The sequence below is a fragment of the Arvicola amphibius genome, chromosome X, assembly GCF_903992535.2.
Source record: "Arvicola amphibius chromosome X, mArvAmp1.2, whole genome shotgun sequence".
NCBI classification, from domain to species: Eukaryota; Metazoa; Chordata; class Mammalia; order Rodentia; family Cricetidae; genus Arvicola; species Arvicola amphibius.
The window spans coordinates 60,218,777-60,241,177 of NC_052065.1; the positions used below are offsets into that span (position 1 = coordinate 60,218,777).

Sequence of the window (22,401 nt, forward strand, 5' to 3'; positions counted from 1 at the left end):
CAAGCCACAGTTTTGTTCCAAGGTCAAAGATGATGACCAGTTTCTGAGTAAATCCCCTCCTTCCTCTCAATTTAGGAGCTGAGCAGTCACCCAAAGGGGATCACCCCTGTTCTAGATCTTGCTTTTCCTCACCTAGTACCTGAGCCCCAGAGGCCAAGCCAGCGGGCATTACTACCTAGCCCACAAGAGGGAGCTGCACGGTAGAAGGGAGCCCCCGCCTCTCAGACCTGGAACTAAGCCTGAGCAACAGGTCACTGAGGATGGATGGATGGGAAGTGCTCCATCTCACTCCTCCTGGGAAGATAGTCCTCCCACTGGGAGCTGGAGAAGAGGATGCCTGTGTTCCTGGGAACAGCCAGGGTGGGGTTTCTATCCCTTTGCACCAGGAAGGAGAAGGTGGGAGTAAGTCTTGTTTGAAACACCCCAGGTTCACTTTTCAGACTGAAATCTAGTAGGGTTCTTTTTCATTCGTTGTATGCTTTTAGGAGCATTTCCAGGGTCTCACGATTTTATAAATTACACTACTTAGTGATTTTAAGGTTCCCACAGAACCTTCTCACATCCCTCCTGCATACATCATGGCCTGCCTCCTCCAATGCAGATAGTACACATCCCAGAAGAACATACGTTATGGCTGATGACACATTGTTATCACTGACGCTAACAGTTTACATTGCTGTCCACCCCCGGTGTCGTACCCATGGGCAGTGGTCTGAGTTGTCTCCTGTTATCACACGGGACCCCTCCATTACCCTAAGCGTTCTCTGTGCTTCACCCACTCATCCTTTATTCCTGATAATGCCAGGCAAGTTCTGATCTTTTTTGCTGTCGCTGTAGTTTGACTTTTTCTGAAATGTCATATCTAGGCAGGATAGGAAGGCAGGGAAAATTAGAGCACTTTGGAAAGGGAAAGATGAGAGTCAATAACTTCAACACAACTGACAAAGTCAAGATCACCTACAGAGACAGCATTCTCCTTTTCCAAGAGATGCCTTAAACAAGAGCAATAGACATCAACGCGGAAACCATGCTGCTTCAGGCCAGAATGTGTGCACTCTTTCAGGTGAGCAGCATCAGCAACTCCTCCCTCGTCCCTAAGCCTGACAATGTGCCTCATAAAGCCACCTTATGATCTCACTTACAAAAAGCAAATTCTTCCAGAAGAGGAAGGGAAGCAGCTCATCTATTTTTACTTAATTTTTACTTAATCTTTGAACCTGGTTGTCAATTACATCCTCTGAGCAATGCAACTTCAAAAGTCACAAAACCTTACGCCTGTAAGTAACATTAAGTGTTAATCTTTCCTGGGGCCTGAGACATGGCTCAGTGGCTAAGAGCCCTGCTGCTCTTCAAGTAGACTGGATTCGATTCCCAGCACCCACAGGGTGGACCTGATGCCCTATTCTGGTCTTCGAAGGCACCAAGCACATACATGGTGCACACACATGCATGACACAAAACACCCCACACACATAAAATAAATAAAATTCTGAAAATATTGGTCTTTCCTATAAAACACTATAAAATTTGCACTTGTAGAAAGAAATTCCAACCTTTTCATCTCTTGCTTTATAAGACTTGTATGCCAATATTTGGAGCCCCCACCCCAGCTGGTAAAACCTTCTTTAACCCAAAGTCACCTCTGCATTTCAAGAAGGCCTAGAGCAGTGACCCCCTTTCCCCTTTGAGTCATTTCTTTTATGCTGAGTCTTTTAAAACTAGCCAATCGAGAAAAGCTGTGAGGTCAGACCTCAGCCAATGGGGAAAAGATGCACTCACCACCTGCCCTAGAAGAAAAATCACTTCCTGCCTTGATGTGCTTGCTCTTCCAAGTGCACCCTCTTAAAGCGTAAAATTTCCATTTGAGACAATTTAATTGGATTGGTAGTCTGCTCCCAAATTTCCTTTCTTCCTTCCTTCCTTCCTTCCTTCCTTCCTTCCTTCCTTCCTTCCTTCCTTCCTTCCTTCCTTCCTTTCTATTTTTGAGTCAAGGTTTCTCTGTGTAGCCCTGGCTGTCCTGGAACTCGCTTTGTAGGCCACGCTGGCCTTGAACTCACAGAGATCCGCCTGCCTCTTCCTTCTAAGTGCTGGGATTAAAGGCGTGGACCACCACTGCCTGGCTCCTGATTTATTTCTAACACAGTCATTGAGACACTCGAGGTGCATTTCTCTCCCTTTCTCTCTCAAGGTCTGCACTTAAATATAAAGCATGCTCTATTCTCTTTCTGCTGAACACACTCACTAACTTTGCTCTACTTTAATTCCTCTCAAGATCCTTTTATGTGACGTAGCCAAGGACGCTGTTTTATCTGAATGGAGTCTGCTAAATGGGACACCTCCTTATGCTATAGGATAGCCTTCTCAGATTAGTTTCTTTCACTTAGCAATATGCCTTTAACGTTCTTCCATGTTCTTTCACGGTTTGGTAACTCAGTTCCTTCTTGTTTGTTTTGGTTTGGTTTTTGTTGTTTGAGATAGGGCCACTAACGCATCTCTTTTAGCACTGGATTATATGCCATTGTCAGGTGGCAGCTTAGTTTCTTCATTTGCCTACTAATGAGCGTTTTGGTGACTCCCAAACTTTGGCAGTTATGAACAACGCTACTCTAAACATACATGTGAAGGCTCTATGTAAACACGAGTTTTCTGTAATTTGCGAAAGTACTATAAAGCACGTGACTGCCAGATCATAGGCTAAGAGTATACTGTTTTGTACTAAATTGCCAAACTATCTTCCCAACTGTGTGTACCATGTTGTATTCCTACCAGCAGAGTGAGAAAGTTCCCGTTGCTCCATATTCTGGATTGTGTCATGTTCTAGATCTTGATCATTGAAATACTAGATATTAATATTTCATCGCTGTTTTAATTTGTAATTCTTTAATGACATAATGTTGAATATTTCTTCTTTCTATTTTTTGAGACAGTGTGCCATGTAGTGCAGTCTGGTCTCAAACTCGCTGCATAGCTGAAGATGCCCTTGAACGACTGATCCTCTTGCCTCTACCTTCTAAGTAAGGGGATTTGAAAACTGCCCGGCTTGAAGATTCTTTCATATTCTTATTTGCCGTCTGCATATCTTCTTTGTGAAGTGTTCAGGTCTCTCATCATCTTGTGGTCATCATCATCGTTGTCATTGTGTGTGTGTGTGTGTGTGTGTGTGTGTGTGTGTGTGTGATGTATACCACTATGGGATTCCAGCATTGCACTCGAATGGTCAGACAAAGGAAGCTTTACCTGCTACACCATCTTGGCAGCTGTTATTCAGGTCATTTACCAATTTTTAAATCATGTTCTTCATTTTCCTACGGTCCATTCTTGTGACTTTGTATATTTGAGACTAGCAGCTTTCATCAGCTATGTCTTTTCTAAACGTTTTCTCCCAGTTTGTGGCTCGCCTTTCCATTCTCTTGGCAATACCCTTAGCAGTGCAGAACGATTACCATTTTCCTCCTTTTTTTTGTGGTGCTACAGTTCAAACGCAGAGCCTCAGGCATACTAGGTAAGCACTCTGCTGTGGAGTCGTATGTCCAGTCTAGAATTTTTACTATTAATGCATCTAGCACATCAATGATTTCCTTCACACATTGTGCCTTTGGCAATGTGTTTAAAAGTCATTGCAGTGTAGATTTATTGATCATAGCAAATGTACAGCGCTAGTGTGATATGCTGATAGTGGACGTTGTTTAGCACCTATGAAGACAGGGCTACTCTTTTGCTATCGATCTAAAAGCTCCCTGGAAGCTAAAGTTTGCATGTTTGTTTTGGTTTTTTGAAGTCCTAGGTGAAGAAGGATGTTAGTATTGTAAGTAAACTAATAATTGAGGGGAAAATAATCATCACTGTGTACAAGGACACCTAGAGTTTGAATTATATTACCACCTAGGAGGTGAGGGGTTCTGTACTTTGCATTTAGATATGTGAACAATTAAGAGTTAATTTTGTGTGACGTCTGTTTCCTTCCTTCTTACTCTCCCTCCCTCCCTTCCTCCCTCCCTCCTTCCTTTCTTTGGCACATAGATGCCCACTTGTTTCAGCACAATTTGTTGAAAAGATTTCTTTGCTCCATCATGTTGCTTTGTCCCTTTCTCATAGAGCAGTTGACTGATTCAAGTAGGCCTATTTCTGTTCTCCGCTGATCTGTCTGTCTGTCTGTTCAGTCACTAACAACCGTCTTGATTGCTGCGGCTTTACATAGGTTCTTAGGGGTTGGCCAGTGTCAGTCCTCCAGCTTTGTTCCTCTCCTTCGATATGGAGTCGGTTATTCTGGGACACTTGTGTTTCTATGTATAAAACTTTGGAACTAGTTTGCTTAGATTCAGAAAATAACTTTCTGTGATGTCTATTGGAATTGCATAGAACTGTAGATCAACTCGGCGAGAACTGGCATCTTGACAGTATTGAATCTTCCTGTTGGGAACATAGAGTATCGCCTCCATTTATTGTTTGATTTCTAACATTATAGTGTTATAGTTTTCTCTATGCAGATGTTGTATAGCTGATGTTAAATTTTTACTCAAGTGTTAGATACTCTGGGAATGCTAATATACGGTAATATGTTTTAAAAACAATGCATAAGTAAGGTTAATATATGTAATAAGTTGTGCATATTTGATATATATCTTAATAAGTCTGAGGTAAGGATATACCAAAAATATGAAACATTTCACAATGTTGCCTGTCATCCTTGCATAGGACCACACTAATCTCTGTATTGTCTCAACTTTACATGCTCCTGAAGAAAACCCCATAGTAATGTGTTTTTAGTTCAGGATTCCACCCACTCATTGCAGTTGGCTTTTGTAAGTCAACCCTGTGTCCTGTAACCTTGCAATAACTGCTATGAGTTGCCAGAGTTCATTTTGTTTTCAGATTGCCTACCTCTATAATCATGTGATCTACGAGTAGAGTTTTCCCCCTTCTTTCTTTGTTTACTCTTTCCTTCTTTGGGGGAGGTGTATTTCGAGACAAGTTTTCTCTGTAGCTTTGGTGCCTGTCCTGGAACTAGCTCTTGTAGACTGGGCTGGCCTCGAACTCACAGAGACCCGCCTGCCTCTGCCTGCCGAGTGCTGGGATTAAAGGTGCGAGCCACCACCGCCCAGCCTACCCTTTCCTTCTTATTGCATTGTCTACGCTTCCCTGTAAGATGTTGGAAAGCAGTGGCGGGAGGGCACATCCTTGCTTTTGTTCCTGATATTAGCGGGAAAGCTCCTTAGAGTCTCACCATTATGTGTGTTTGCTGTAAGTATTTTATAGATTCTTTTCTTTTTGTTTTTTGAGATGGGATCTAGCAATGAAGCCCAGGCTTACCTTGAACTTAAAATCCTCTAGCCTCTGTGTAGTGCTGGGCTTACAAATGTGCACCGCCAGACAGGCTCTTTTACTCCTAGTGTGCTGAGGGTCTTATTCTGACTGGACATTGATATTTTCATTAAAACCTTTCTCTGCATCTGTTAATATTATTGTGCTTTTTCTTTGTTACATTATCAAATAATGGATTGCATTAATTAATTGATTTTTTTGGGACAGCGTTTCACAGTGTAACTCTGCGGGCCTGGAACTTACTTTGTAGACCAGACTTGCCTCCAAACCCTGGCTCTGCCTCTAGCGTACCTTGATTGATTTTTGAAAATGCTGAACCAGTCTTTCCTAGCATACATCTCACGTCATTGTGAACTGTAATTCTTTTTCTACATTATTGAATTTGACTTTGTCTTTGTTCGATTTTAGTATTAGGATAATGCTATTCTCGTAGACTGCATTAAGAAATATTCCCCCCGGTTTCTAGAAAAGTGGTACATGCCCTACCCCCACCCCCCAAACAAATATTTGGTAGAAGTTACCACTGAAGCAATCGAAGATTGGTGTTTCTGTTTGGGAAAGGTATTAGTGACACAGCTCCTTTAATAAATATAGGCCTATTCATATCACCTAGTTCTCTTTGTGTGGGTTTTGGCAGGCTCTGTCTTTAAGGGAATTGACTGGTTTTGTCTAGGGTGCTGAATTTGAGGGTATAGAGTTGACCACTGAATTCCTTTCTTCTTCTTTTGGTACATGTGGGATCAGGAATGAGGCCCTCTCATTTGTGGCATTGATAATCCATGCTGTCTTTTTTTCCTTTGCCTGGCCTAGAGGGTTTTACTGGATCTTCTCAATGAACTCATCTTTGGCTTTGTTGATTTTTCTCTAATGATTTCCTGCTTTCAATTTCATTGATTCTGTTCTAATTTTTATTATTTCTTTTCTTCTATTTAGTTTGGGTTTAATTTAGTCCTTTTCTAATTTCTGATGGGCTAAGCTTAGATTATTGCTTTTCTGCATCCTTCTTTTCTGATATTTGCACTCAGTGCTGTAACTCGCCCTCGAAGCTCTGCTTTTGCTGCATGTTGCACATCTTGAGAGGTTGGAGTTTCATTGCAACTCGATTAAAGCCTTTTTTAATTTCTTTTGAAATCCCTTCTTTGACTTGTATGTTATTTACAAGTTTAATTTTAATCTCTAAATATTGAGGCTTCTACAGAGTTCTGTTATTCGCTTCTACTTCCACCTCACTGTGGTCTGAGCAGATTGCATGCAATTTCTTGTCCATTAAAGTGGAAAGGTGGTTAATGTGTTCTTTGTGGTCCGCAAAAAGTTACTAGTAGCTAGCCTTTGTCCTCACTGAACTTTCAATAATCAGTCAATTGACAATTTGGATTTTCATACCCTGGTACTGTTTTCTGCTTATGAGACCTCCATACCGCCCTTCATATGCATTGTCCTTCAGAGTCACGGTCTGGCCACGGTGCACTAGCTGGTCTCAGAACTGCTGGGCACAAGTGCTCTATCTCCCTGCCTCAGCAGCCTAAGCACCTGGAGCTACATATGTGTGTTACTCCAACATGCTGGCAAGCCTCTGCTACCTCAAGTTAGTATCCTCCGTGTCTAGTGCCTGCTCCAATTTTAAGGCAGCGCCTTTGCCTTGGGACTTCTCTGCTGGCCCTAAGGAGAGTTGCCGATGCATTCAGCTTTTTACCTGTTAGGGTGGGGTGGTGACTTTGGTTTATTTTTTTTTTTAAAGCTCTTTATATGCTCAACTGGAAATTAGAAAGCAAACTTGGTGTTTGAGGTTTTTGGTTTGTTTGTTTAGGTTTGAGGTTTCAGGTTCTGTGTAGGGACTGTGGCGGTGGTGTGTGACTTTCTATGTTTGTTTCCTTTTGGTTTTGAGCCAGGGTCTCTCTGTGCAGTCCAAACTGGCCTAGAACTCTTTATGTAGCTCAGACTGGTCTCCAATTCACTGGCCACCTGCCTAGGCCTGCTGGGAACACAGGTGTATACCACCATACCAGGCTTGGGGCTAAAGTTTTGAAATATTTTGTAGAATTTCTCAGTAAGACCATGAGCAGGACTCTGCCATGTGGCAGCTCCGCATTTGCTGGTGCCATCTTTTTTTATTGGTTTTACTATATTCATGTTGTATGAATATAGTATTCATATTTTTTCTTCCCCTTGAGCCCATTTTAGAAGCTGTTCTCTCTGGGAATTTTTCTATTTCATTTTTCTTTTCTAATTTGTTCCCACATAGTTAGTCATAGTTTTATATTCACTTCTTTTTAGTTCCGTAATGTCAGCAGTGTTGTGGCTTCTCTGCTTTTCTGTTGGTCTAGTCAAAGGCTTGTCTTTTTCCCCTCAAATGACCAATTTCTGATTTCGTTGATTTTTCTCTATTGTTTTCATGCTCCCTTACTTATTTCCTTTTTATTTGTTATTATTTCTCTTGCTTGCTTTGAATTTAGTTTGTTCTTTACTTTCCTAGGCCATTTGGTTTTTATTCCTTATATGTCACATCTTATTTTGTTCCTCTGTTCTTTTACTGACTTCTTTCGTATTAAGTAAGTGTTTCCTAGTTCATAATATAATCCATTTAGTGATTTTTTTTCAACTGCATTATTTTTATCTCATTTTGGGGGACATTTTTTTGTCTTTGGCTTTTTGTTTGTTCTGATTTTAACTTGGGGGGGGTTGTTTTTCTCAATTGTTTCTTAATTGACTTGAGGATTGGCATATACATTTTAGTTTAGGCATTAGTTGCTTTTTCGTTGCTATATTAAAATGTCTGACCAAAAGCAAAAACAAAGTAAAACTTAAAAAAAAAAAAACAAAATGGAGGAAAGGGTTTATTTTCGCATGGTTCCAGAAGAGGAATTGGTCAAGATGGAGGAGGCACAGCCGCAGGTGGTCAGAGCAGGAAGCCGAGAGATCTAGACCGCAAACATAAACCAGAGAAAGCAGACCAGAAGTGTGGCTATCCTGTGCACTCTCAAAGCTCACCCCAACTGGCATACTTCCTTCATTATTGCTGCACCTCCTAGAGGTTTCAGAACCTCCCTAAACAGTGCCACCAGCTAAGGGCCAAGTGTTCAAATTTGTGAACTTAAAAGGGACATTTCTCATTCAAACTGCCACAATCCACCCCTGGTTCCCCTAGGCCCATGACCATCTTGTGATGCAAAGTGCATCAAGAATATACTTCCAACATTACAGTGGCACATTACCGTTCCCAAAGGGAGGGATGAGGGCATAGTGGGGAAATACTGGGCCAAAGCAACACTGAAATCCAGAAGGGCAAATACCAAATATTGTAGCTCTGTGTCCCTTGCTTAGGTGACTGTGCTTCGCCGACTCTGATGCCTGCCATGTGTCTCTCTTGAGCTGGCCCCACTGCCTGTAGGCAGCTCTCCCCTGCAGATGGCCCATAGCTCTGGCACCTCCAACATCTTGGGGTCTCCACTGCACTCAGACTTCAGTATCCGAGTCGCATACAATGGCTTCTTGTGCCCTCCTGGTCTCTCAGGGCCTTCTTCTCACAGTGGCTCCAATACTGCCACACATTGCCTGGCTGCAGCAGCTCTCTGAAACCACAGAGAAAAAAAAATGTATGGTCTCCTGATCCCTGTATCTTTGATGCCTCCAAAGCCTGTACCGCTAAGTTCGGCTGCCAGCCTGGGGTGGCCCCTCACCCTTTGATTTACATCAGTAGCAGCCCTTCCCATGGTGAAGCAATTGCTTTCCAGTAGCAGAAAGCCACCTGGGCTCCCATTTTCACAAGTTGGAAGCTTAGTTGGGTGGAATATTGCCCTGAGGGCACCCTTCCCGTGGTCCTAGAGTAAAGCAGGACTCCTCTGCTTAACAGTTACAGCCTCCCTTCCCACACAGGCCTTGCCTGTCACATTAAGCTTTTTCTCTCCAAACTGTACATTTTCTATTTCTCTCTGTCCTACATGTTCTTTTTCATTGGAGACCTACATAAATATTACCAATGCCACCTATTTGACCTTAACAAAGAAATTAGCCCATAATTTTTTTTAAACATAGCCTCAGGCAAGTTCTTATGACACAGGCAAAAAGCAGCCAGTTTCTTTGCCAAAATCTCACAGGAGTGGCCTGTTGCTAATACTGTTCCCGTCTGAAAACTCCCGACCCACGCCTCTATTGTCTGCATTTCTCTCAGGACTGCTGTCTTCCAGGCTCCGTTAAGCTCTGCTTACAGCATTCATCGGCTTTTCTCATCCAAAGTGTCAAAATCTTCCACATTCCTTCCCAAAGGAACACAGTCAAGTTCTTCACAGCAAGAGTCACTCCCAGTACCCACTTCTGTATTGTTTCCTTTTCTGTGGCTGAGGTAAAATTCTGGGACTAAGGCAACTTACAGACGGAAGGAAGTTGACTTGGCCGTTTAGTTCTAGAAGGGAAGGTCATAATAGCAGGGGAGGCAGGGCAGCAAGTGCCCGAGTGGGAAGCTGAGAGCTCACATCTTCAACCAGAAGCATGAATCAGAGAGAACAAATTGGAAATGAAGCTAGGCTATGGACTCTCAAAGTATGACCCCTAATGGGGTACTTTCTCCAGCAAGGTTGCACCTCCTAAAGGTGCCACAGCTTCCCCAAACCGCACCATTAACAGGAGGGCAAGTGTTCAAATATGTCTCTGGGGGACTTTTCTTTTTCAAGCCTCTACAGGTTGACAATATCCACTACAGATTTATACTAAACCAACGATAATGAGGTATAGGAGCTGCATCTTTATGTAGCCCCCCCCTTTCTTCCTCCATTCTTGTGCTTTTATTATTGTCTGCCCATGTATATTCAAAATTTAACAATACCTGTTTATAATTATTGCTTCATATAGTCTTATATTTTTTTAAAAGAAAATACAAGAAGACAGGAAAAGTCAACTCATTTTTTTTTTTTTTTTTTTTGGTTTTTCGAGACAGGGTTTCTCTGCAGCTTTTTTTTTTTTTTTTTAGGGCCTGTCCTGGAACTAGCTCTGGCCTCGAACTCACAGAGATCCACCTGCCTCTGCCTCCCGAGTGCTGGGATTAAAGGCGTGCGCCACCACCGCCCGGCAGTCAACTCAATTTTTAAAGTTTCTAAAATGCCACTGCTGGTCCTCTTCATTTCTTCCTGCACACTGGACATCTTCAGTCATGGCCTTACGCCAGCACATGCGCACCGTATGTTTTCATCCTAACTGCCTCCTTCATGCTGTTCTCAAAAGTGATTTATTTATGCATAATAAAGGATAGAATATAATTTGATAGACGTTGTTCATGAAATTACTTTTAAAATCAGTTAAATAAATAAAATAAGTTTATTATTATTAACCCCTCCCCCTTTCTCTGAGAAATGCTGGAGATTGCACCCAGGGAATGTAGGACCTTACAGGTGGTTGTGAGCCACCTGACAGGGATGCCGAGAACTAAACTCTGGGTCCCCTGTAGGAGCAGGAAGCACTCAACTACTGAGCCATCTTTCCAGCCCCATGAACCCAGGGTCTTGCACGCGCTAAGCAAGTACCCCACCGCCGTGCCACACCCTCAAGCCTCATTATGTCATCTTTTTATTAGTATTTGCATAATTGTCTTTTCTGGGGCTCGTGGTCATTTGCCGACTGCACAGTGCTGTTGGATGTCATGCCCTGTCGGTGTGAAACGCTTCCTTTAGTATGTTTTAGAAAGCATGGACGCTAACAGAGCATTCTTTTGGCTTTGTTTTTCTGAGGTCTTTCTTTGGCTTTCGTTTATAAAATGTGCTTTTATTGGGTTTAAGGATTAACCGTTTTATTTTTCTTTTAGCACTTTGGCTGCATCATGTCCTCTTGCCCTCTCGTGGCTTTGTTGAGAAGTTAACTGTTACTTCATATTCCTGGGGTTTCCTTGTACATGTGTGATGAGTTGACTTTTTTCTTACTTTAAGATTTTCTCGTGGTGTTTCAACAATTTTGATGTGTCTTTATCTTCCTTGAAGTTCACTGAACTGGATGTGCTATTAGTATTTTCCATCAAATTAGGTTTGGTTTTTTGGTTTGCTTTGGTTTGGGTTTGGGATATTTTTTTTTTACATTGTCTGTTCTTCCTCCTGTGTACATGTGCAGGTGTGCTGGTACACTTAAGAGTGTCCCACGTATCTCTGAGGCTGTGTATATTTTGTTACTTGTTCAAATCAAAAAGTCTCTTCTCACTATGTTTCCTGGTGGGTGAGTGTGCAGGTGGGTGGTGTGGCTTGGCCCCTGCCGTCACAGGTTGGGAAGCTTTGAAATGTGTCCCCTGTTCAACCAGAAACAAGTAGCCTAAACATTCTCTCCCAAGTCATTCTTGAAAGGGATGGACTCTTTGGCATACCCAGTCTTCAAGACTGCCAGGGATGGGTGTGATTTAGCTTTTAGCCTGGCTTCACAAGAGTGGCTCCTGGGTGGAAGCAGCTAATTCTTCCATCAGGGTCAGATCAGAGGTTGTGGCTGATAAGGCATCCGTTCATCTGCATGTGGTTTGAGACTGTGTCCGAGTCTGCCCCATGCCCTGTCTCACTGTCGCAGGCTGTAATGAGTCTTTCTCTATCCCACCAGCCAGCTCCCAAATAACGACATGGAGACTTCTTATTCATTATGAAATCCAGGCCTTAGTTTAGGCTTGTCCCACCAGTTCTTCTAACTTAAATTAACCAATTTATATTAATCTACATTCTGCCATGTAATGTTGCCTCTCTTCCATCTTGTACCTCCTGTTTCATCTCCATGTGTGGTTCCTGGTATCTCCTGTTCACCGAAGATTCCTCCCCCTCTTCCTTTCTTTCCGAGGAAATCCCACCTATACCTCCTGCCTAGCTATCGACCGTTCAGCTTTTTCTTGCACCAATCCCAGCAATGTGTCATCACACAGTGTACAAATACCCCCACAACAACAGCCTGTGCATGTAGACAGCCTTTCAGGTCTGAGGTGATTGATACGATGCCCTGAGGTGTCTGCATAGCTCTCTTTCACCTAGGTTTTCTCTGGTGCTTCTCTGACTAACCTGCCATTTTTTTCTGTCACCAGTAGTTTCATATAGCTGCCAGCCAGCCTCCTCTCAATTGCCCATGGCTAAGGTCTCCATTGTTTCCAACAAAGCTCTTACATGTGAACTTCGCCATGGTCTCTTCTAAATAATCATTCTCCGTAGGGCAGAGCTGGGAAACTCTCCATCCTACCACCTATCTGCCGGGCCTGTGGGCCACTATACTGGAGCTGGTGATGGGACCAGTGCCTGCATCTCCCAGACTCATACCTCTTGCCCTGTGAATGAACACTGAGAAGACAATCGTAGTACCAGTCCTCCTTGCCTGGTCTATTGGACCCTCCATCCTATGAGTAGGCTGGGATAGAACGATTGAGGCCAGTGTGCTTGACCTGCCTGCAGGACCTAGGACAAAACTTCTGCCCTGTTAGTGGGGTTTGTATAGGGGAGAGGCTGCTTCACCTGGAATGGAGTGTCTGTCACACTGACCCAGGGAGATGATGCTGCTGGGGTGGAGTTGCCACCATTAGACTGGGAAGTGGGGAAGAGCAAATGGTGTTTTCTTGGCCTTGCCCACCCAGAATAGTCACACGGAGTCAGTCACAAAGGGTGGCTGGGGAGAACTGTTGTGGACTGTGGCGTAGATGCCACAGTCTCAAGGTCCTTGCTGGCATTTAGTAGATTTCCTTGGATAAATACTTCTCTGTTGTTCTGTACTCTGAGGACAATTGCCAGAGGCTCTAAATAGGTGCTTTGAAAATTTTCGCCTGTTTCCCTGGAGAGAAAAATGAGCTTCCCACACAGTCATCCTGGAAGTCCCAACCCTTCACACTTTTCCAGTGGAAAAATGTTTCTTTGGTTGGAGACTCTGCCACATATTATCTCTCCTGGAATTCAATCAAATCCAGATCTGGGATTTCATGCAGGCGCAAAAGAAAGCACACAAAATGATAAACTAGGTTTCCAATCTAAGGCTTATTTCGAAAACATCATTGGAGGTGCTTCGCAGAGGAGCTGCTCTCCAGAAAGCAGGCGCTAATCAGAGGGGAAGCACTAGTAATTATGTGTAAATCACTCTAAACCCGGAACAGCAGAAAGAATCTCATCCCTGGGAACTGCTTGGGGGTTATGTTGGGACTTCTTCGCTGTTAATACGACTACGGCGTTGAAATTCCAATTTCATTTTTATGAAGGTGGGTGGGGGAAATTGTCTTTAATAAATATTGGCAAGAACACAAAATAGCCCCCCTCTGGTTTCTAGAAGCACATAGGACAGGCTGCAAAGTACAGTAGACTGTACAGCAGATGGGTAGATTGTGGCGCCACTGTGCCTCTGAACTCCTTGGCGGTTGGGGAGTCCTTGTCCCTTCTCTCTGCCTCACTTGCTCCTGCCTCCCTGGAGCGTGCGGTGAGATGGTGCCCCTGGGAAAGGTGCCTTCTGACTGGATAACTGGCTCCCCAACTGGGCTGCTCCTCAGCCCCACAATTCGTTCAAGAGAGTGGCCAGTTGTGACAAAGGGCGGTGTGTCAAAGAGAAGACAGCCCTAGCGGCCTTTGCTTCTGTCCCCCATTCTTCATCCCGTGTGTCCCAGTTCCCAACAGCCTCAATGTCCTGAGCAGATGGCCATTTTCCCTGGCTTCAGGGCTAACATGGCTGAAGGGGTAAACAGTGACTCACCTGATCCCTGGGGACACTCCCTTACTTGCCTTTTGTTCAGGATTGATGGCTAGGGGCACACTGAGGACTAGCAGGTTGTGACCACTAGAGGGGACCTGACCTCTCCCTCTCTGAGCCTGACCTCCACTCATGCACTCTCCCTGAGCACATTTGTATCAATATCCCCCCTCTTTATCTCTCTATTCTGAGCACAGCCTTTCCTCCCACAGCTTCCCAGCGCATCTGCAGTGGGGCCTCTTAGCTTTTGCCAGAATATCATGAATTTATACACTGCCTTCTCACTTCCCTGCCTATCTGTTCCCCCCATCCCTGTCTCTCCCCAAGTCCCTCCTTCTCCTCCCTCCACTCTTCCTCCATCAGTAAATACCTCCCCTTCCTTCTCTAAACAGCCTAGCCACCATGATGACATAACCTCCTTTACCTTTGACCTCCCTCGTCATACCAACGTCTCAAGGCTTATTCTGGGCCTCTTTCCAAAAGAGCCTTTTCTCCTCTCTTGGCCTTGAGTACTCTTTACAGAGACAGCAGGAGTCCCTTCATACCCACCCTCCCCCAGGATCCAGGTTTAAAGCTTGATAAAAGGCAGGGCTCCTCTCCTCTAGTCAACTAAGATGACAGAGAAGTAGGCCGTAGCTGGTCCTGTGTAGAGTCGAAGGAAAAGTCCGCAGCTGGACCTGCCCGCCGTGCCCTGTTGAAGCGCCTACTTGGTGCTGCTCAAACCATTGGTTGAATAAGAAAGGAAAGCAACCCAAATATTAAGGTAAATTGTCCCATTTTGAAGAGTTGACAATTATTCTTTTTCCCCCCAAGAACCTAGGAGCAGGGCTGGAGAGAAGACGTGGCAGTAAAGACCACTCTGTTCTCACAGAGGACCCAGGTTCAATTCCCAGAACCCACAACTGCCTGTCATTCCAGTTCCAAGGGATCCCACCTGCATACATGCAGGCAAAACACCAGTGTCCATAAAATAAAAATAAATAAATAATTGATTTTAAAAAGTATCTGTGGCATGGGGTTGTCATAAGAGTAAATGAGTTACTAGATATGAAGTGTTTAGTACAGCAGTTGGCACATAGTAAGTCTTGATTTAAATAGCTATCATTAATAGAATAGGAAATGAATTAAGAAATCATGAGGTCTGCCTGAAGCTTTGCCTCTGGATTTCCTTTTCTGGTTTCCGCCTCACTTTGCCATGCATTACAAGCCTCCAATTGAAGTGCCTGCCTCAAGAAGAGATCCCGCTCCTCCTAGCTTTACCAGCCCCCACCCTTGGGTGCTTTAGTCCCAATCTCAGCCAAGACTCTTTAGAACAGCTACTTGGAAATATCCCTCATATTGACACACTGTTGGCCCCACATTCTGTGGTCTTAAAGAAGAAAAGCTTCCCGGGCTGTTTTATTCAGCAGTGGAGGTGTAGAGTGGCACACCACTCCAGGTATGAAGGTGTTAATGCATCCCCCTACTCAGTACTGAGCAGGGTTTGGGCTGGGTGAAGTGGCCCACCCACTGAACCCCAGTGCGTGGGAGTCTGCAGTAGTAGGATTATGAATTCCAGGCCATCCCAGGCTACAGAGCAAGGCCCAGTACCAAAACCCAACCCAAACCAAAATGGCAATGAATGGTGAGATTGCATTTATATTGCTATTAGGTTATTCATGGCTCTGGCATCCTTCAGCCTACTCTGGCCTCACATTCTGTCCAATCCTAGCCATGTACCACACAAACTATACTCATGTAGCTCTCTTCCCATGCGTCTGAAGCACTTATTACTTAACACACACACACACACACACACACACACACACACACACGTAAAGATAACGAGTGTGCAAGGATCAATAGGCAGAATGATACTTCTGCATTTTGGCAGCTCTGTAGCACTGAGACTTGGAGCTTTGGGGATAGGGTCCAGTGCACATCTTGGCTTTGCCTCTTGTCAGTTGTGGAGCACGGGGCAAGTTCATCTGTCTCACTTTGAAGGTTTACTGTAAAATTGAAAAGGTAGCATTGGTGGATTAGTTCCTTTTCTATTGTTGTTTTAAAACACCATGACCGAGGCACCTATAGAAGGAAGGGCTTATTGGGGTTTACAATGCCAGTGGATTAGGTATCCATAATTAGTGAGACAGCATGACATCATGGAAAGACATGGTGGCCGGAGCTGGAAGCTGAGAGTTGAGAGCTCACATCTCAAACTGCAAGCAGAAAGCAGAGAGTAGACTGGGAAAATGGAGGCTTTCGAAACCACACAGCATGCCCTTAGTGGTGTAATTCCTCCAGCAAGGCCACACCTCCTAAACCTCCCTATACAGTGCCATCAACTGGGGCTCAAATATCTAGATGCCAGAGCCTATGAGACATAGTCTCATTCAAACTATCACAGTAGGTGAGTACCAACAGAGTCCTAATTGAAGACATTTTCTGTTATTATGAATCAGGATTTTGCCTAATCCCAATACCCAGCTGATGTCTAATGGTACTGCAGCAAGTTCACTTTCTCTGCTGATTAACACATTAGAAGGCAAGAAAGAAATGTTGTTGGAAATCTGGGGGAGTCCTGGTTGAGCCACCATACAATTCCAGGGAAGTCAGGGTTCTCTTGTTAATAAAAGAACCTGAGAATGAGCTCAAATTAATGCTCAAGGACAGTCAAAGTTTAAAAGAAAATCCCCATCGTAGACAAGCTGGAGATCTTGCAGCTTCCTGGAGGAGGAGAATGGAGACCAGAAGGATGGAAAGTCACCCCCTTTGAGACAAGCTGACAAAGAAGTTAACCACATGCCAGGGATAAAAAGAAGAGAAAGGAAGCTCAAAGCATTGGGGAACTGAAAAGAAAAATCCCAGTGTAGGTGAGCTTCAAATCTTGAAACTGGCCTTGGGAGGATGTGGAGAAGTAAATGGTGGTGGTGGGGGATGCCATTTGAGATCCACTGGCATGGAGATTAGCCAGTGGCAGTGGGCAGCCCCATGGCAGAAGAGAACCTTTAAAAGAGTTAAGAAAACCCAAAGTACCATGGAGTTTAAAGGCATCCTTAGACTCTGGCCAAGACCCCAAAGAAAAAGACAGTCAAGAATAAAAGGAAGAGTTACACCTTCCTGAGTTAGGACTCGGAAAGGTCGTCTGACCCAGCTGAATCTCAAGGTGTCTCTCCTAGCGGCTGCATTAGTGGGTGGGAATCCTGGGAAGGAAAAGCACATCATCTTCTGGAGACCCCACCATCCTACAAATGATCCCTTAGGTAGGCCCTTGGCCTGACCAACTGGGCCTAGCACTTGAGGGAGACAAGCACGAGCGTGTCTCCACCTAGAGGCAGATTCCATTCTTCACTGGAAAAAAACCAGGCTGTTGCTCCAAGAAGTAAAAGGGAGAATCCAGAGGGAAGAGGCAGAGTAAAGGTGGACCCTATGTGCAAAAGTTAACTCAAAATGGATTGATCAAAGGGGTACATGGAAGAACTAACGCTTTAAAACTCTTAGAAGGTAGCATAAATCTTCCTAACCTTGAGTAGGCATTGACTTCTTAGATATGACACCAAAGGCACAAGTGACAAAGAAAAAAGTAGATACATTGAACTTTGTCAAAAGTGAAAAAAGGAAGAGCTTCAAAGGGCACAATGAAGGAAGTGAAATGATCTCCCAACAGAGAAAAGCCCACAGAGGATGGCTTCTTTCTCTTGGGAATTCTCCCAGACTTTCAAAAGAAGAATTAGCACCAAGTTTACTTAAACTACTCACAAAATGGAAGGACAAGAAAGAATCCTTCCAGACTCATTCCTGGTTGAAAATAAAACATACAAAGTCACATCCAAAACAGAGTTGCAGACCACTTTCCTGAATGAACATGGGTGAAAAGTGTCTTAAAGGCGAACTCAGTCCAAATGATCAAATGAACACTCATCTTGATCAAGAACCATCTACCCGAGCAGTGCAAAACTGCTTCAGTGTATGCAAATCAATACACTATCTCCCACCTTTTTCTATGGGAACCTCTCAGCAGACTATGTCTAGACACCCTTGGGTAAATATCAAGGGGCTCAAAACCAGCACACAATGGAGGTGCCTGCGTCTCCATGTTTGGTGCAGCTCTGTACATGATAGTCAGCCTAGATACTAGATACCCATCAATGGGTAATGGGATAAAGAAATGTGCTGAGTCAATTTTGATGGCACAAGACTCTAATCTTAGGTATTCTGGGGACTGAAGGAGGAAGATTAGAACCTAGATGGCTGTAGAGTGAGTTCAAGGCAAGCCACTTAATGAGGGTCTGTCACTAAAAGAAAAAATGAAATTGGTATATATGCACAATGGGATATTCCCCAGCCGTGAAGAAGAAAGAAGCCACTTATTTTCAGGAGGAAAGATGAAACTCAAGATTTTCATTTTACTGAAGATGAGAATCACATATTTTTCTCTCATATATAGAACCTAGATAAAGAAGAAATGGAAATAGAAGATGACTATTAAGAAAACAGAATCCAGGGAGTGGGAAAAGGAGGTAAAAGAGGGGGTAATGAGGGCGAATGTGATAAAGCACATTCTCTGGGTGTGGGAAAATGTCACACTCAAACCCCTTTTACACTTAGTTTGCTTTAGTTTTTTAATCTTGCTTTTATAATTAGGTATAAACCAGAAGTGGTAGTACACATTTATAATTCTAGTACTTGGCAGGCCAAAGGAGGCAGGAGGATGGCTGTGAGTTTGGGGCCACACTAGAGTACATAGTAAGTACCAGACCAGCCTTAGCTACATAATGAGACCCTGTCTCAGAAGAAAAGTAGAGGCTTAAATTAAGTGTTGGTGGTTTATGCCTTTAATCCCAGCAGTTGAGCGGCTACAGCAGGAGAATCATGAATTCAAGAGACGACACATCCGTTAAGAGCACTGACTGTTCTTCCAGAGGTCCTGAGTTCAGTTCCCAGCAACCACATTTTGGCTCACAATCATCTCTAGGGAGATCTGATGCCCTCTTCTGGCATGAAGGTGTGCATGTGGTTAGAGCACTCATACATAAAATAAATAAATAAATCTTTAAAAAAATAGTAAAGGATCCAAACAAATTGTACCCTAAGAAGATATACAAATAACCAACAAACATAAAAACATTAAACATCATTATCCTTGAGAGAAACTTGAGTCTTAACCACATGAAGTACCACTTCACATCTAATAAGATGACTATAATCTTTTTTTGTGCTTTTTTTTGTTTTTGTGGCATTGGGGTTTGAACACTGGGCCTTGTACACATTAGGCAGGAGCTCTATGATTGATCCACATCACCACCCAGGATGGCTATAATCTAGTAGACAGACAATAAAAGGTGTTGATAGAGATGTGGAGCAATTAGAACTCTCCGACATTTTCTGAAGGGTAAGACACTAGGGACCAAGCCTTTAACTCAGACGTTTGGGAGCATTATAGGTCCAAGAGCAGCATGTGAATTATATCTTAATAAGACTGTTTTTTTAAGGAAGAAAAGGACTATCCAGAACCACCATGGTTGACCTGACAAGGAGTCACCAAGAGGTATCTGTATAGGAATTGTGTTTCCTTTAGCTATTGTGGCTATATTGTATGTGCATGTGTGCTTCATATGTGCGTGTCTGCATATGTATAATGGTGCTTCAGAAGATTCCAGTCCTGGACTAGCCAAAGCTGTCACATAGGCAAAATTCTCCCTCTGGTTTTCCCAGTCAGAGATGAAAATTTTGAATTTACTGTCCTTTGAAAAGGCCTTGCGTTCTTATTGGACACGACTGCTGAGTACAGATTAGGCAGCAATGATCTTTCTGGGTGAGGCCAGTTTGGAGAAATTTTACCATCGATTTCTCTTTGCAGGCAGGGCTGCAGGAGAGGGGCGGAGTTATAAAGACTGTGCGTGCAGCATTCACCAGCATGCCAGAATGTCAGCACCAGGCTTGCTGGCTAGCTTATGTGAAGTGCCCATTGTACAAGGGGCCAGGGCAGAATGCTAAGCTTTCCCACTGGAGACTCTGTCTGATGAAGGTCTTCTCAAGTTGACCTGAATCTCAGGCCACTGACACAAAAAGCAGGGGCTTCTTGGAGGAATTAGCCTTGACAAAATTTCCCCCCACTTTTAGGTTTTGACTTGCCTCAGATGAGGGACTTCGGTGGCGTGATGGAAAGGGGGCTGGCACACCTGTGGCACTGATGGTAAAGTCCTGGACAGTGCGTGCCGCCCTAGACTTACTTCCAAATTATTCCTGCCTGGACTTGAAGTAACCAGAGTTGAACATACCCATAGAAAGAAACAACAATAGCCTGTGGTAGCCCTCACATCAGGTCCTTTCTCTCCAAGGCCGTCAAGAACTTTAGTTCTCCGTTTCTCTAAATGAAGCATCTCAACCGTTGTTCGCTCCTGTACCAATCTGGGGCAATCTGTTGACTTCCGCTAAGCTAGTTGAGGATTTTAATGTCATTGTCATGCCCCATCATTTTCAGTCTTTCCCCGCTCCCCTGAGGGGTGTTCGCAGTAACTACCACCTTTCTGTTTCTGTCAGCGGCTCAAGCCCCGCTTGATGAGGTAAGATACTGGTCCCCTTCTCCTTTCCTTCAGCTCTTTTCTCCACCCAGCCCTCTCACCAGGAAGTATTTTAGTAAAACATTTGATCCTTTTTTTTTTTTTTCATTTTAGTGTTTTGAGACAAGGCCTCATGTAGTCCAGGTTGGCCTCCATCTTGCTCAAGGATGACCTTGAACTCCTGATCCTCCTGCTTCCACCTCCTGAGTGCCAGGATTTCAGGTGGGAGCTACCACTCCTGTCAAGTCCTTATTTTCAAAAGCCCTGTCGTAAAAAGCAGAGGTGAAGGATGGCGCAGGCTTTTACTGAGCAGGCACTACTGTCAGGGCTACGCCTCATGGCAATCCTGAGAAGGCAGTCACATCCTTGGGATTTGAGACATGAGAAAACTGTGACCAAACCACACATCTGGTAGGGACCCAAGCTGGATTGGAATCAAGTCCCTATCCTTTTCCCAGAGGCCCATGATTCCTCCAGCTTTGCTTTCATCTACAGCATTTTGAGTCCCCTTTCTAGGACCAAAGTTTGGACTGAAAGTCATTATCTATTTTTGGAACCCCATGGCGATTCTGGCTCATTCACCAGGGGGCACAGGGGAGGGCAGCTTAAGCGGGAACTGAAGGCCATCACACTGTCCCTGGGGTGGAGGGAGCGGGCCATCTGCTGAGATGGCTGGCTTAGCTGCATCCTTAGCAGGCCTCCCTCTCTGCCTGTGTCTAGGCCTTAGACTTGGAAAGCCAGCACAGAAAGCCCGGGTGGTGACAGAGGCGACACTGGGAGCCATTTGATAGCACCGCCGTGCTTCTCCGGGTCATGCTGCCTTTGATAAGAAGCAAACTCTGGATTTTGAAGGTTACAGCTGACTCAGAGCATGGCTCTAGCATTGTAGTCGTAGACACATGTGGGAAATTCCCAAACTGCCTTTCCCACAGAGCTGTTTTGGAGTGAGGGACAGAAAGAGGCCGGGGGCGGGAATGTATTTTAGTTATTTATTTGATTACTATTTGTCAAATTGGCAGAACATTTCAGCCAGAGGCTCTGAGTGGGATTCCTCCAGGGGTCACTTCCATACATATACAAGAGTCCATAGGTTATAAGGCCCAGGCTCAATTTTCCATACAGAGGGGGGAGAGGCCGTAATAGCATAAAACAGACTATCTAGATTCTTACTCACCTTCGTGCTGCTATCATAGAAAGACATCCAAACATCTGCTCCCCCAACCCTGGACCACTGGGTTCTTCCTCTGTGTTGAGACTCTAGACATCCACCCACCTTGGTCGCATCTCAGTCTATCTCTTTGTTCAGTCCTTCTTCTTGGCCCCTGGCTTATCAGCTCCACTGTACCTCCAAAATCCTCCATCCCCATGGCGTGGCCCCAGTTCATCTCGTCACCACTATTAGAAGAGCTCTCTGTGGACTTCTCCAAGGCTGCTACGCATCTTCTCTCATAAAATCCAAATGCCTCAGTTTGGCACTCGAGGGTCCACACTACCTGCCCTCAGGCTACCTCCCAGCTCAGCTCTTGCCATTCTCTAGTGGACAGAAAACCTCCTGAAGATAGAAGGCTGTCGGGTATAGTTTGGGACTATGGTTGCATAGAAGGTTACTTAGGATGTGGTGGGGTCGGGACATGTTTGATGAGGGAACGAAAGAATGAGTGTGACAGACATCATGCACTGGGGGCGTGTCCCTCAGTGGTAGAGTGCTTTATCTAGCACCCAGAGGACTGTAGAGGCCATCCTAGTGTCACAAACAACATAATTAAAGATGAATTGCATGGTTTTGTGTGTGAAAGAGCCATTGTTGGATGTATTTTGTCAAATAGCTGTGCAGAGGCCTCTTTCACTGGCTCAATGAGTGACCTTGGATAAA

At 44.3% G+C, this 22,401-nt stretch overlaps 1 protein-coding gene and 1 pseudogene across 1 annotated transcript in view; one reads left to right on the forward strand and one right to left on the reverse strand.

Moving 5' to 3' along the window:
- The window catches only part of Nhsl2 (NHS like 2), a 244,346-nt gene that overhangs the window by 57,966 nt on the left and 163,979 nt on the right, over positions 1–22,401 (forward strand). The gene's annotated exons all lie outside the window — the stretch shown is intronic.
- Positions 4,651–4,746, reverse strand: LOC119805611 (annotated as a pseudogene).